Source organism: Pipistrellus kuhlii, unplaced genomic scaffold, assembly GCF_014108245.1.
Source record: "Pipistrellus kuhlii isolate mPipKuh1 unplaced genomic scaffold, mPipKuh1.p scaffold_m20_p_4, whole genome shotgun sequence".
Classification (NCBI taxonomy): domain Eukaryota; kingdom Metazoa; phylum Chordata; class Mammalia; order Chiroptera; family Vespertilionidae; genus Pipistrellus; species Pipistrellus kuhlii.
Window position 1 is genome coordinate 75,949,372 of NW_023425540.1, and position 15,578 is coordinate 75,964,949.

At 37.1% G+C, this 15,578-nt stretch overlaps 1 protein-coding gene and 1 non-coding gene across 10 annotated transcripts in view; both read left to right on the top strand.

The window, feature by feature from the left end:
- Positions 1-15,578, top strand: part of AUTS2 (activator of transcription and developmental regulator AUTS2) — a 1,013,113-nt gene that overhangs the window by 494,412 nt on the left and 503,123 nt on the right. The gene's annotated exons all lie outside the window — the stretch shown is intronic.
- On the top strand, positions 1,878-1,983 carry LOC118703984. Its single transcript, XR_004983222.1, has one exon. It is a non-coding gene; the product is annotated as a U6 spliceosomal RNA (small nuclear RNA).

Below are 15,578 nucleotides of genomic sequence, written 5' to 3' on the forward strand. Positions count from 1 at the left end.
ATTCTTTGGAAATATTGATACATTGCATTCTGTAGTTATTTATGCATGTCTCCTCCATTAGATTTTAAAGTTCTTGTGGTAAAGTTTTATTTACTTTTATATTTCCATTGCTTAGCGGAGGATAGCATGTAAGACCCTTCGTGAATTGCTACTCACTGGTGTTCTGTGGAAATTCATTTCAACACTCGTAGCATTGTTCTTACCCATCAGAGATAACAAATAATTTAACACATAAAAACCAAAGGTTTTGGTTTGGGCCCAGATGACATTAAACTACTTTTTCTGACCTTGTTAATAAAATCAGTGCCTTTTTGAGGCCTTGTCTGGTGTGTGATGCCACTTGTCTTACTATTCATGGTGGCAGAAGGATATGTATCATATGCGGCTGAAGATCGAACAAGTTATTTAATTGTGGCTTGCAAAGAAAGAAGAGCTGAAATGAGGCCATGTTTCATGCTATTTAGGATTGAAATCAGGCAGTCATTTCTTGTCATTCTACTTTTGGACATCATAAGCTTTTCAGAAGCATTAATAACCTAGACTCAGGCCTCTATAGTTTAAATCTTCAGGTCTTTCCATATGTGGAATCCATTGATATGTGATATGAGTTTTACATTATTCTTGGACTATGTCATCACTAGTGGTATTATGGTGCTTTGTTCTGCTGGCCAGTGGGATTGGTGTTAGAGTGAGAGATATAGAGAATTAGGGTTTAAGAGTTTATTTGAGCCAAACTGAAAATATTTACCAGGGAGTAAGATCACAAATGCTCCAGAGAACAACAGTTTTGCAGTTTCTTTCATGGATTTGAAATTAAGCAGTGAACATAAGGAAGATTATGTGGAGGTGGGAGAAAGCAAGGCTGGATGAGATTACAGAATAGTTAAGATTATTTGCTTTCTTGAGGGTGTTCAAGAGGGTTCTGAAAAGAGGAATTTCAAAGGTGTGTTAACCTACAATAGATGCATAGAAGGAATGGATAGGACTTGCTTAAGGCAAATATAGGCCTTTTACTGAAAAGGTATGTGCCTGGGGCATGACTTCCCACCGGGTCCTGCTCAGTCAGGAGTTGATGATTTGTTGCAGCACTCCTTTCTTGTCCACACAAATTTTCAAAAATGAGGGTTTCCAAATACGGTCCACTCTGAATGAGATAAATACAGGACATATTTTAGTATGCATTGGGCCTACCTATTACAATGAAATTTTTGTATTGGTATTGGCAAAAAGTAATTTCTTATTGGCTTTGCTTATATAGTTGAGGTGGATTATCAATACAACTATGGATTGTGTTTTATGGGAATTTTGGCCTGATACTAAAAAAAAAACTAAAAAAGCATTTCAAAGATACTTATTTAAGAATTTCGATTGGTTTAAATGAGAAGTGTAAGGAAGGTTTGATTAGGTCTCTTTTCTGCTTAATATAAGGTCTTTATACTCTTGTCAAATTGTTTTTGTATGTGAGTTAGGTATTGCTCATTAATATATTTTGACTTTTTGATTATATTTCTTACTTACTACCATTCCTCAACATGAATTGCCGCAATATTGATAAGACAGAAGGTGGTAATGAAAAGGATTTTTAACACTTATACCACACTTAAAATGTATAATTATAATAAAGCAATTTTATGAGGTGGGCACTCTTATTATCCCTGTTTTTCAGAAAAGGAAACTGAAGCACCAGAAGTTAAATAACATGCCAAAAGTCTTATAGCTATTAAGTGGTTAAATCAGGATTCAAGCTCAGGTATTATGGTTCCATAACCCATGCTCTTAATCACTAATCTATATACGGCCTTAGCAAATCTGATTTGGACTTGACAAGGAGTAGGAGATTAGTAGGGAAGCCATTGCAAAGAAGCCCATGTACATAGGCTTGCTTCATCAGAACATACACTAAAATTGGAATGATACAAAAAAAGGTTAACATGGCCCCTGTGAAATGATGACAAGCAAATTCATGAAAAATTCTGTATTTAAAAAAATATTTGAATTTAGGAATATAACTAGTAAAAGAGAAAAGGTTCCATTCTATTTTTTTTTTATTTTTTTTTTTGTAACATTCTAGTCTTATCACGATAGTCACATATGTAGGAATAGTGTTTGGGATATTTATAGTTTAAGAATAATGTCTATTGTATTTATGATGGTTTTCAGGAAAAGTTTAAGAAAATGACCACTTTATCCTTGATCTCAGATATCTTAGATCATACGGATATGTGGAAATAAACTAACATAATTAAGTATGTATTAATCATTTATTCTGGCTTCTGATTAAGATGTCTGCATGAATATTTTCCCTTAAGAATTGTCTTTCAGGTGCATATAGACTGGATTATGCTTAAACTAGAGGCCTAGTGCATGAAAATTCATGCACTAGAGGGGGGGTCACTCAGCCCAGCCTGCCCCCTCTCACAGTCTGGGAACCCTCAGGGTCAAAAGGCGACCCGGTGATCAGGGAAAGGCGATGCCCCATACACCTCTGCTGCTGCCACTGCTGGCAGTGCAAGCTTCGGCCACCTCTGGTTCCCTGAGCCTCAGGCAGCCCTGGGCGGTTAGGCTACCACCATCCAAGGCTTTCCTGTACCTTGGATATCAGCTGGGCAGCCAGCCATCCAAGGCTTGCCTGTACCTCGGGCCATCCTCTGGGGGATGTGGGGTCTGGGGGACTCTGGAGGCAGGCCTGCAGCGTGTCCACACCTGCCACCCCAGTGGGGCTGAGGTAACTGGTCGCTGCCGTCTTGTGGCTGGGGGTGCCTCCATCTTTGAGAGCAAGGCAGTCAATTAGCATATTCCCTCCTTATTGGCTGTGAGTACCCCCATCTTTGTGACAGTGTGAGGATCAATTAGCATATTCCCTTTTTATTAGATAGGATATTCATGTGTTCAAGGCTTTCCTCTTTGATTAAGAGGCCATCTTGTGAAAAATTAGACAGCAATAAAGCAATCATCTCAGTCTCCATTTTCCATGAGGGAAGCTTTATCATAGCTACTACTAATTTTTTATATTAAAATCATCTGAACTTACTATTCAAATTAATGGATTCTTAGACTACATAAATTTCAATGGGCTCTTCTGTTATTATCAGATATCTAAGAAACAGCATAATAATAAGACAGAGAGGAAGAATATAGATTGTAGACATGCTCAACTGGACTTGTTTTGGAATCACACCAAAGAAAAGGAAATTGCTCATGCCTGTGCCAAGTAACTAAAAGATAGTATTGTAATATTAATGGTGATCAGCACTGTTGAGACATCATTACTCCTGCCAGAGTGACTTTACTGTTTCTCCACTAAAGGGAGGTGTCTAAATCCTTGAGCATGTAATAATTTAGTTGGTAAAGTTTAGTTTTTGATAAACAAGTTATATTAAACCCCACCCAGATTATTTAACAAGTTATAAATCTTGCATTTATATCCATATCCTCTTACATTCATTAACATTGGTGATACTGACAATTATTGAGTGCAATATGTGCCAGGGACTTGCTAAGTGCTTTTATATGGGCATATATACTTTTTATTGAGGCTAGGATTATGATTCAAGCTCTTATGCTGCTTGAATAAGAGCTAGGCTTGAAACGCCAAAAATTTTGGTTTTTTGTTTGTTTCTTTGTGTGCTTTTGTTTTGTTTTGTTTGAGAATTTTTGCATTTGAGCCATACCCACCACAATTGCCAGGAAGCAAGGGATTGAGAAAATACTCTGGAAAATGGCATTTTACAGCTTATTTTATACATTAAAATAGAAGGAAGAGATGTGAGTGGGACATGACATCCACCGCTGGTAGACTAGGGGAGTGCGAGAAAGCAAAATGGGAGAAAATCTCTGGGATTTGATAAAAGGCTAAGTGGAGAAACTCATACTTCTTTTACTTTGGTGGGTAAGAATAGTTAACATTTATAGTACATAGAGGTGGTATGTGGGCAACAAGATAACAGTGAGGTCTCATGCTCTGGTGCCTGCTGCTGTGCCTTTGAGAGATCTGGAAAAGAAAATCTAACATTTTAAAGGTATGTTATCTTACATGCACAAAGACAATAGATAGGCTCAATTAAAGTAAAGATTAACCTTTGTCAAGGAAGCAATAGGCCTAAGGAAAGGTTTTTAGAGAAAGGTCTTCAAGGCCAGAAGGTAGGGCTGCTGCCCTTGAGAAGGGCTGGAGGCTACAGAGATGACAGTGCTTTGAGATTGGAAAATGCAGTGAGATCTCTGTGGTGTGGGAATATTCATAGACATATGCTGAGGGACAGGGGGAGGGGAGGGACAGTCTCTATCAATAGAGTGGACATAGTTGGGTTACCTGTGATTCTGTCTGAAATAAGGAGCCCATCAGTTGTGAGCTTGAGAAAAAGAATTGTAGGTTTGGTGATTATACCCGGAGTTTGAAGAATGATAAGAACTAAGCCCTATATTTTCTTTAGAACTTTCTTAAGAACTTTGTATGAGGCTGACTCTTAGTATCCTTGAAATATGTTGTTGGGGAATTCCACCATTTCCATCAGTTTTGGTATCTGTAAAATGGGTATAAACGTGCTGTGAGACAGTAAATTAGATACATGCAAGGTTTTGGCACTTACCGTATTTTTCGGACCATAAGACACACTTTTTTTCCCCCAGAAGTGGGGAGAAAAAGTCCCTGCGTCTTATGGTCCAAATATAGCCTACACATATACTTTAAAAAAAAAGTTTTTTTACTTGCCCGGCTCTGTGTGGTCTCTGTGTGCTTGCCCGGCTCTAAAATGGTTCTAAATGCTGCTGTTTACTTTACAGGGTTGATTACATGTGTTTATGACTGTGATGTTGGGTTTTAATGCACATAAAATATTTTAGGTCACTATTTGTTTCAGAATCTTTTTTTCTTCGTTTCCCTTCTCTAAAAACTGGTGTGTCTTATGGTCCGGTGCGTCTTATGGTCCGAAAAATACTGTAATAGTTGCTTGCTTTCTGGCTTGAGCATCCTCAGAGATTCTTTCATTCATTTCTTGTTACTGAGGGAGCGGGGAGGAATTATGACATGTAGATCACCTGGACTTCTCAGCTTTTTTGAAGGAGCTGATAGGTGCTGATCCCTAGCCACACTGAGCATGCTGTTCTCCATTTGTTTTCCATCTTGTGCAGCCACCTTCCACAGAGCAGTGTGTTCCAGCCTTATGGGTTATTTGTTCCTGATGTAATGCTGATTGTGGTTTGAGGTGGAGCATGTCAAGGGTGAATAATCGCTGAGTGGCTCATAATGTGCGATTAATATCTTTCAGATTGTTTATGTAGTAATATCTAGATTGCTTCTTCGCACAAGAGACTATAGAGCAAAATGTTTGTTATGTACCTAACAAAACTCATGCAGAGAAGGAACATTGTTCTTCTAGCTTGGCACCCTTTTCTGCTCTCATTTCCCTTTGCCCTCTCTCCCATACCTGAAGCTATAGCCAGAGAGATATGGTAATAAGTGTTGATTGGCATTTATTCAGAGTAAAACCTTTGCTAAATGCCTTATACATTTTATTTTTGCCGAAGTGGATGTTTGAGTGGAATGAGAAATACTGTGCATTATGTAGTAAAGGGGTTGCTCTTGTTTTCTTTTAAATATGATAATTAGTATTAAAACTCTCTATTTCCTGCCAGTTGGCGCATCTCATCTGTAGCAGCTGTTGGAAATTCGTAATTGTCTATTGCTTACTCAGCTATCATTCCACGAAATTCCTCGATGGTGCATTTTTGCTGGATGAAATTCTGAACGAAAGCCTGCTCATCTCACAAGCTAGGCTAGACTGAGTTCTAGTTACCCCCTTTCAATAACAAGATTATTGAAATGATCTTTCCACGAAATCTCCTTGGAGTTGATTATGGTAGAAAAGGGCATTTGGTTGAGCCTTGGGAGGCCAATTGTGTTACTTTTCTTTTTATTGACGTTTAATTCTATTTAACCTAGCATTGCCTTTTTTATGCTTCTATAGTAATAGGGGTTTACTATAGGCTGTACAGTATATACACTTTTGTATGATGCCATAGCTTGTAATTTTGTCCAGCATGAAGAAAGTGAACATTTTAACCATAGCATTTTCATTCCAGTGTGTTTAACCATTTCACACTTTGTTCAGTGTATCATCTTTTCTGGTAAAGTATTGTAAAATTTATCTGTAAGTAATGTATACCCCTGAGATTAGATGGTCTGTTCTTTCTAGAAGCATCAATACAGCATATTCTTCAAGCATTCAGTTTAAGTGCAATATATTATTGAAGCCTTATTGAATTGGCTTTCAGATACTGTGCATTTGGGTAGTATAATGATATGCCACATTTATATGAAGCTTCCATAATGTGATCCACTACTTTCCAAATGATGTGAAAGCTGCTAATACAAACCCAAGTTTCTGTTTATGCATCAGATCACCACTCCTTATATCTTATACTAGTAGCCATGCATTGCAGGAATATTTATTTTTATAATTTAAAGTGACTTTGTCATTTTTTTCTTGATTCAACATACAATCGTAACACAATTAACAAATTTATTCATGTCTTTCTGCTGCAATATGTTCTTGTCTCCATTTTAATGAATGGAACAGATAATTTATAACCATTTTAATTATCCTTATTTTGTTTTAAATAGACAATATTTTTAATAGAAGAAGAGACAGGAAGTTTCTGACACCTAGATTTTAAAACACTTGCTTTAAATAACTGTGTGGTTTTAGTTATTCTCACTATAAAATGAGACCCGTAAAACCTTACTCATAGTGATCTTGAGAAGGTATTGTGACAGTAGCCCATGCATAGTAGGTTATCATAAATTTTATAATAGGCACTTAAAAATTCTGTGTTCCTTCCATTCTTTCTGTTAGGAAGAATGTCTCTCTTATTGATTATACTTCAACAGTACAATGATTGAAATTTTTGAGAATCAATTTTTTAAAAACTTCTTCTAACACCACTTCTTCAAAATAGACTCACCCAGGCCTTGGTATTTTGTGGAAGAGCCGCACTCAAGGGGCCAAAAATCCGCATGTTGCTCATGAGCCGCAGTTTGCCGACCACGGGTATAGGCCATCTAATTCTGACAAATTAGAATATTGATTTTGGGTTTGTTGCTTTAAAGTTGCCAAATGAAAGGAAAATTTTATGCTACTCCTTTTAAGTCACTTCTGATATATCTTGAGCAAACAGACTCTGTATTTAATAGTACAGTATTTAGTAGTTTGCTAATTGGAAAACACTGCTAACTCAACACAGATGTAGAAAGTGAGAAGCCGAGAGAAAGAAGATCATGGAACTAACTCAGAGAACAGGATAAAAGCTGCCACCGCATCATTCTCCCAAAGACGAACTTGAGACCATACAAGGCCTTAGTGCTAATTATCTTTGGCAAGTTTAAGCTCTTACTTCTCACTTGTCAGTGTACAGACAAGAAAATCCTTACTAGTCTGAACGTGTTACGCTGCAGCACACTGAAAGCTGAAGGCATAAGGAAGCTCTGAAGGCATTCCTTGAATGGAGACTGCTCATGTTTCAAGTGGAGTATGGGCAGATGAGCTTCTAAAGTAGAGAGCAAAATGACATGGAGGGGAACCGTGGTGTTAAAAGTAGGCTCCTTGCATTTGTTATCATCTCACTTCTGTGTGAATGTAAGAGTTCTGGCCCATAGGCAAAAAACAAACAACATTTGAACCCTAGAAAAACCATTGGATATTAGTGTCAATCTGAGAAAATGCACAGAAAGGAGAGAAAGGAAGAAAGCCAAATGATGAGAATGTGAGTAACCCGGTGGGATTCTTTTTCTTTAAAAAAACAAAAAACAAAAACACATAGTCTTAACCAGTTTGCTCAGTGGGTAGAGCATTGGCCTGTGGACTAAAGGGTCCCAGGTTCAATTCTGGCCTAGGGCACATGCCTAGGTTATGGACTCAATCCCTAGTAGGCAATCCTCAATAGGTTGTGTGCAGGAAGCAGCCAATCAATGATTCTCTCTCATCATTGATGTTTCTATCTCTTTCCCTCTCTCTTCCCCTCTGAAATCAATAAAGAAATATATTTTTTAAAAATAAAAATAAAAAAATAAAAATTTTTTACCCATATAATTTCTTTTTAATTGAAACAGTGATGCACTCATAATAAATTCAGATAGTATAAGGTATAGAAGGCAAAGTGCAACATCTCTCTTATGCCATGTCACCACAACCTCTAGTTCTCCCAACAGGGGATAAATGGTGATAGAAAGAGCCTTGACTTTGCATGGTAAACACTTAGTGGGACTCTTAGTTTATATTGTAATCATCAATAGCATCCCACTACCCTTGTTTCTACCTGGACCATGCATGGCTGAACTAGACCTTCTGATGTGAGCCAGTCTCATGGTCCCTAAGCTCTGGTAGCATCTTACCTTGATGGACTCAAAAACCTACAGAACCTGGAGCCCTTCTTGGCTGCTTGATATGATCTAAAAATACGTATTCTTTTCCCGTCTGACACTGAGAAAAAAGGACTGCTTTTGAAGAGACTAATGAGAAATGGTTGTAAGTCCATGCAGTAAAAATGCAGACATTTGTGTATCTTGAACACAAATACTAATAGAAACTAACACCTAATGAGCCCTTACTCTATATCAGGTACCATGCTAATATCAATATTTTACAGAATTGTGTTTAAATCATGCCATTGCCTTCTAAATGTCACCTCATTTTATGGGTAGAAATAGAGACGTAAAGTAACTTGCTCAAGGTCACATAGCATCTGATTTCAGAACCTAAATGAAAAGTTCTTTTTTAAAAAAAAATCATTGATTTTTGCAACAAGACAAAAATGCTAAACACTGGGGAAAAGATTAAAACAAAACAAAACAAAACAAAACACGTTAATCCCTATAGAGGGCACTATTCAGATTAAAGTGGCCCGGCATAATTTCCTAACGTGATAAAAGCAGGCCTGCCAGCCATGGACTGTTTGAGATAGGTTTGTCTCTGAGGAAGACAGCATAGTGATTCATATAACCTACTGTCAGGTTTATTTAAATCTCAGATCCATCCTAGAGACTTCACTTTAATAATCTTTTATTATTTTCCTGTGTATTCTTATGATTTCTTCCTTTTCCATAAAGAATATTGCTCAGCATAATGAATTCAGTTAGTTCTAGGCTTCTTCATGTCTTGCATTTAATATTTAGAGTACTTTCTTCTCTTTAGCCCCTGATTTACCAAAATCTGGCATTGCGCTTTTAAAAAAACCCAAAACATATTATAGATAGATAGATAGATAGATAGATAGATAGATAGATATATATTATATATATATAGATATATATATATAGATATAGATAGACATAGATAGATATAGATATATTGGGATATATATATATATATATATTGGGATATATATATATATATATATATATATATATATATGACAGAGGGGACCATCTCTGAACCTGGAACATGTCCATATCAGATTGTTGTTTGGTGAACATAAGCATAATACCTTGACAAGACACCACCTCCATTGATCTGTCTTACAGTCCAGTTTAGCTACCCTTTGGACTAACCACTAGCCACCGTTAGAAGGCTACATACCTTCTAGGCAAGGGCCATAATAGGGACTTTGTTTCCTTGAGGGGAGTTGATGGTGCTTTTTAGATTTTATTACTACATGTCTGCTATCTCTTCCATCCCAAGCCAGTCAGGTGTTTTAACTTTGAAGATAACAGTAACTGTCTTTAGTTGGAAAATCCAGGGATGTTTTGACCCAAAGATAATTTAGGAAGACTTGTGGAACCTGAAGCTAAATGTCAAATGTAATTAAATGTTACTGTGGTGTCTTCCCTTAAGAAGAGAGCTGCTGAGTTCCAGCCTGTGTTAGCTATTTGGATCAACTCGTTTGATTGTTTCCTGTATTTTGTAAAAGGCATGATATTAGGCAACACAGAAATTGTCCCTGGGGGGAGGGGTGGTGTTACATTTCAGGAAATAGCTATAGTATTTATTGGGTCTGACTTTGGACCTGGGTTTCTCAATACTTTCTCTTGAATTCTCCACATGGGTGGGACCCTGGAGGATAGCAGGAATGCCAATTTAAGGTATATGTAACCTTTCTAAAGAAATTAGCTTTGAAAAGAGTAAGTGAACTCTTTCAAAAAGTCCTTCCTAAAATTACTGAATGGGCACATTTCAGTAAGACACTGTTGTTAACATAAATGCTAAGGATTAAAAAAATCACAAATTATGTCTCTCCATCAGGAATAAAGTGAGGTCTTTGGTACAGTGACACCTCTCTCTGGAGATCAGACTCATTTTACCAGGTGTACCAGTTAATAGTGTGGATTTTGTAATCAAAGGAAACACGATAATTTCAAGAGAAACATAAAAAATGCTTTATTCAAAGTAACATCCATCACTAGCTACACATTTCTTCCATATTTCAGGTAACTTATGGATACCGTCCCAATAGAACTTTTCTTACTTTGTGGCAAACTATTCAGAGACCAAATTTTCCACTTCTTCGTACATTTTGAAGTACTGCTCAGAAACTGCGTGTGCCGTAGATTGGAACAAGTGGTCATCTGAAGGAGTAAGGTCTGGTGAATATGGCAAGTGGGTTTAATACTTCCCAGGCAGGATCTTTTAACATAGCTTTAACTGGTTTTGAAATGTGTGATGGTGCATCATCATGAAGTAAAATTACTTTGCCATGTCTTCTGGAACATTCTGGTCATTTTATGATCAAGGTTCAAATTGATTATTTGTTGTCCGTAGTGATCAGTATTAAGGATTTCACCTGGTTTTATTAATAGAAGCTCACAATACACCAAACCTTTCTGATCCCACCAACACAGAGCACTGTCTTCTTTCAGAAAGGATTTGGCCTTGCAGTCAATGTTGATGGTTGCTCTGTATCAACCCATGATTTTGTGCATTTGGGATTCTCAAAATAAGTCCACTTTTCATCGCCAGTCACAATTCGATGCAAAAAAGACTCTTTAGTTGTTGCTGTTGAAGGAACATTTTACTGATGGCTTTTCGGTTTTCCATTTTTTCATTCAGTTGACGTGGCACCCATTTTTCCTTCCTTTAAAATCTTTCCCATTGCTTATAAATGATCAGAAATTGTTTGCTGTCAATACAACAAAATAGCATATATATCAAATCTCATGTATATTAACGTATATGTAACTCCATCTATTGAAAAAAATCGGCATTATTAACTGGTATACCTGGTAAAGACATAAACCCCAAATCAGGACCAGAGTAACCTTTTTAATTAACATATTAAATCTACCAAGGAATAGTGGGAGGAAGTAGGAGTATTCTGTAATCCTTGATTTTGACCTCTAGCAGCACATCCCAAAGACCTTATGAGTTTCTGGAAAGGTGCATTTTCTCATACTTCCTAATTTCCTTTCTCAATCCTGAAATACTCTCTGGGCAATCAATTTTAGAGGTTTTTCAAGGAAACCAAAACTTGGCTTGTCTGCCTTTTAACTACTACAAAGTGTGAAGATTCTTGCCTTTCACTGTTACTGCTACAGGTAATAAGGGAACACCTATTATTGTCATTATCCTGAAGAAAGAAGCTCTGAGATTGGATTCAGTGAGGTTGCTGTGCCCTTGAGAAAGGCAGGTCTGAGGCAGTAATGAAGGTACGGCAGCGGGAATGAATGCGCTCTTTCATCAGATTAGCCCCCGTCCTTCCCCCCCACCCCCTTTTCGGTAGGAGGAAGATGGAGAGAGAAGAGCTCTGATCTGTTTGGGGGGAAAGTATCACAACCTATTAGTTAGAACGGATGAAATTGAGACAGCTTCAGGGACTCCATTAAGTGTGTGGTGTTTAGGCAGACTGAGTCCCTAGGTAAAATGTGCTGTTGAGGAGGAGAAGCACAATGAAATAATTGGGCTTGAGAAATCAACTGGGCTGCAGCGGCCTCATGTCTCCTTGTGGGGAATGGGGAGGGCGATAACATTTTTCTTCCCCTCCCAGCACACCTCCCTTCTTTCTTTTAGCTTAAAAGCCATACTGAATAAAGTAGAGGAGAAATTTTTTGCTGAGTCCATAGATTGCCAATAGATTTTGAATAATAAAAACAATGGATATAATTAAATTTCTTGTGGCACAGGCAGGATTCAGAGCGTGTCACCTTGGAACTATTCCATGTTATTCTCTAGGCATCTGGATATTTGGTTGCAGCAGCTAAATGAAAATTATCCTGATTTGATCAGTAATGGCAGCATCCATAGGAAAATGTATTAGTGTCTTGATGTCTCTGGAATTAGGCTCTTAAATAAAACATCATTCTCATGCATTTGTTTTCATTTTAAAGGGATAAATTGAAATCAGCGAACAGTGAGAACTAGACTGACTTTTCCCATCAAGACATACTGATAGGCAAACTTTTGGTGCACTTTAGTTGAGGGCATGCTCCTGAGTTTAGGTACTTCTGGTGCTCACCTGCCTGTCTATTGAAGTCAGAACAGTTTCAGTGATATTAAGTCCAAGGCTCAGAAAGGCATCATTGTGCTCTGAAGAAAAAATCTGTTAAGAAGCTGGCTTCTTTAGATTCAGCCTATGTAATGATAGTTATGGCTAATAACAAGAATAAATAGAAGTGTATAGCATTATTCCTGCTAGTTAAATACTTTTTCTTGTGCCAGACTCTAAACTAGGCACTTTATGTTTGTGTGTATACACGCACACACTCTCTTAATACACATTTGCCATGTGTGAAAAAAAAAGCCCTGCCTTTGGAGTCAAAAATGGTTCTTATTTCCATCTGCTACCTATTACTTATTTGTTCTTGAGCAACAAATGTACCTCTTTTATGATAACATGTTTTCTCCAAAAACTGAGGGAACTAGACTAAATAATTGCTGGATTTTTTTTCTACTTCTAATTCTTTGTCTTCCTACACACACACACACACACACACACACACAAATACACACACACAAATTCTTTTTATTTCTAAAATAACTCTACAGTGCTAGTTTGAAGATATGTATACGATATACATGTATATCCACACATCTACACATTTTAAAATAACACCAATTATTTTCTATCTTTTAAGTTTGTATTTTCCTTACAGTTTATCCAGATTGATGCAAGATGGTACACCCAGACCCCAAGGAAGTATATGTTGCAGTTTGAATAACTAAAAATACTTTCTCCTGTTATGTATGTTCAGAATTATAAATGTATATAGTTGGATATCGGTAGGGGAACACTCCTGCATTCAGTGTTTTAAACCAGTCCTCATTACTGTATTCCCACGTTGTTAGCACCAGGTTGCTTGCCCAGATGTTCATTGTGGAACTGCAGGCTGGAATGATGTGGTCTGTTCCCTCCAGGAGCTCATTTTCTTTAAACTTTATGAAAAATTTGAATAAGTAATGGAGTCAGCATTTACCATAATAATAATCCATCTTTGCATTATTCATCTATGGTCAAGAGTACACACACACACACACACACACACACACACACAAACATACAAACACACACACACAAACATACAAACACACACACACACACACACACACAAAGAGGGTGTGTGTGTGAAAGTGTGCACATGTTTCCTCAGAAGTAATGGGGTGCTCTGTGGCTCAATAAGAGACCCTGTAGAACAGAATGTTGTAGCTAGATAAGAAAAGCTAAGTTTAAAGGTTTTAGTCCCCTTAGGATTCATTTTGGTTAATTGCCACCCCTCCACACACACACACACACACACACACACACACACACACACTGTAATGTATACTACTGAAAGGTAAGAATATTCTATTTATCATTGTATCTCTAGAGCCTATCACAAGCACTCATAACCAATAAACATAGAATTGATATATGAGATTTCCCTGATCTTAGAGATTAAATATAATATTATCCTCATGGTCTACGGGAATGAACCATCCACATTTATACCATAATAATGATGTTTCCATATTCTGCTGCCTATGGGTTTAGTTTTTATTTTAGATACTCTACACTTACGAAATCAAGACTGATTCTTTAAAATTTTAAGTTTGTCCATGTAGCAAATAAAACAGATTATTTGAGTTGGTGGTTGTGCCCATCACCTTGATTTCAACACTGTATTCACAGTAGGTAACCTAATAAATACCTACTATGTGTGTGTGTGTGTGTGTGTGTATCCTAATATCTACTTTTTTGTGTGTGTACATGTGTTTTATTTTTATTACATCAAACCTCAGATTTCTTTTTTGTTAATCATGTTTGTGACTGGTTGTCTTTGTAATAACATAATATCTGTTGTCTCTGCTAATCCGTAAACTCTATGAAGTCAGGTACAATGTCAGTGTGATATGTTCTGGAATTCCCTGGTCAGGCATGGGCTTGGCACATAGTAGAGACTCAACAAATATTTTTTTTTCAGAGCACATGTAAGTAACAAAACCCAGCTCTCCAGTGTTTACACACTGACAACCACCATCTACTAGTAAAACCTTGTAATTCCCAATATGCACATTCAGCACCTACATTCAGTAAATTTTTGGAATATCTTTTGAGTGCCTGGTGGGACAGAAAGTTGGATGAGTCACAGTTCATTCCTGACTGGGCTGAAAGGTATATACAAAAATGTGTATACCTTTGAACCAAGACACTTTGGTTCATGTTTCTCTAGCTCATAAGATTTTGAGTTTGTAGATCAAGGAAGTAGCCAATTTTAAAAGCTTTGTAAGCCATAGAAGAGGGTGTGATATAGAAACATTAGGCAGGATAGTAGCATATCTGAGGTGGAGTGAACTCAACCATAAATAATTACAACCCCTAATACTAACACTATTGTGTGATAAGCACTATCCTAATCACTTTGCATGCATTGCCTCCTTTAATCCTTTTAGTAATCCTATCAGGTAGGCACTGTTGTTGGCTCATTTTGACAGTTTAGGAAACTGGTTAGGATTTGAACTCAGGCCTTTGACTAGTGCTCTGGGTCACTACACAAAGGCACAGACACAATAGAATAAGCTTTAAAAGAAGGGAAACATTTGTTCCTGCTAGCTATCTCAGGGAAGACTTTCTGGAAGACATGGGCCTTAAGGAGTAAGTCGTATCTTGACCTGGATATGTGCAAGAGTCAGAGAACTCTAAAATATTAGATTCAGAACAATAAAATTTAAAGGCCATCTGTTCCCAGCCCCTTAATTTGCATTGGAGATAACTGGGTTCTGTGAGGTGAAGTAACTTGCTGAAGGACATATGGCTAATTAATTGGCATTAGAGCTATTTCCTAACTTCTCTATCCATGTAATGTTTCCCCTATTATGCACACTAGCTCACATTATGTCTGGTTTATATGACTGCATTCTAATATGATCTCCTAAAATATTTTGCTGATTGGAAATGGAGACTGTCTAGCATATCTGTGTATGATAATAAGTCAAACCAGAAAAGAGTCAGAGCAGGCATGAAGGAGAGAGACACTAGAGATATGTGGAGGGAGATAGAGAAAGGTACATATCTACCTATCTATATGTTTTTTGCTAGTATTGTATTGTATTGTATTGTATTGTATTGTATTGTATTTTATTTTATTTTATTTTATTTTATTTTATTTTATTTTATTC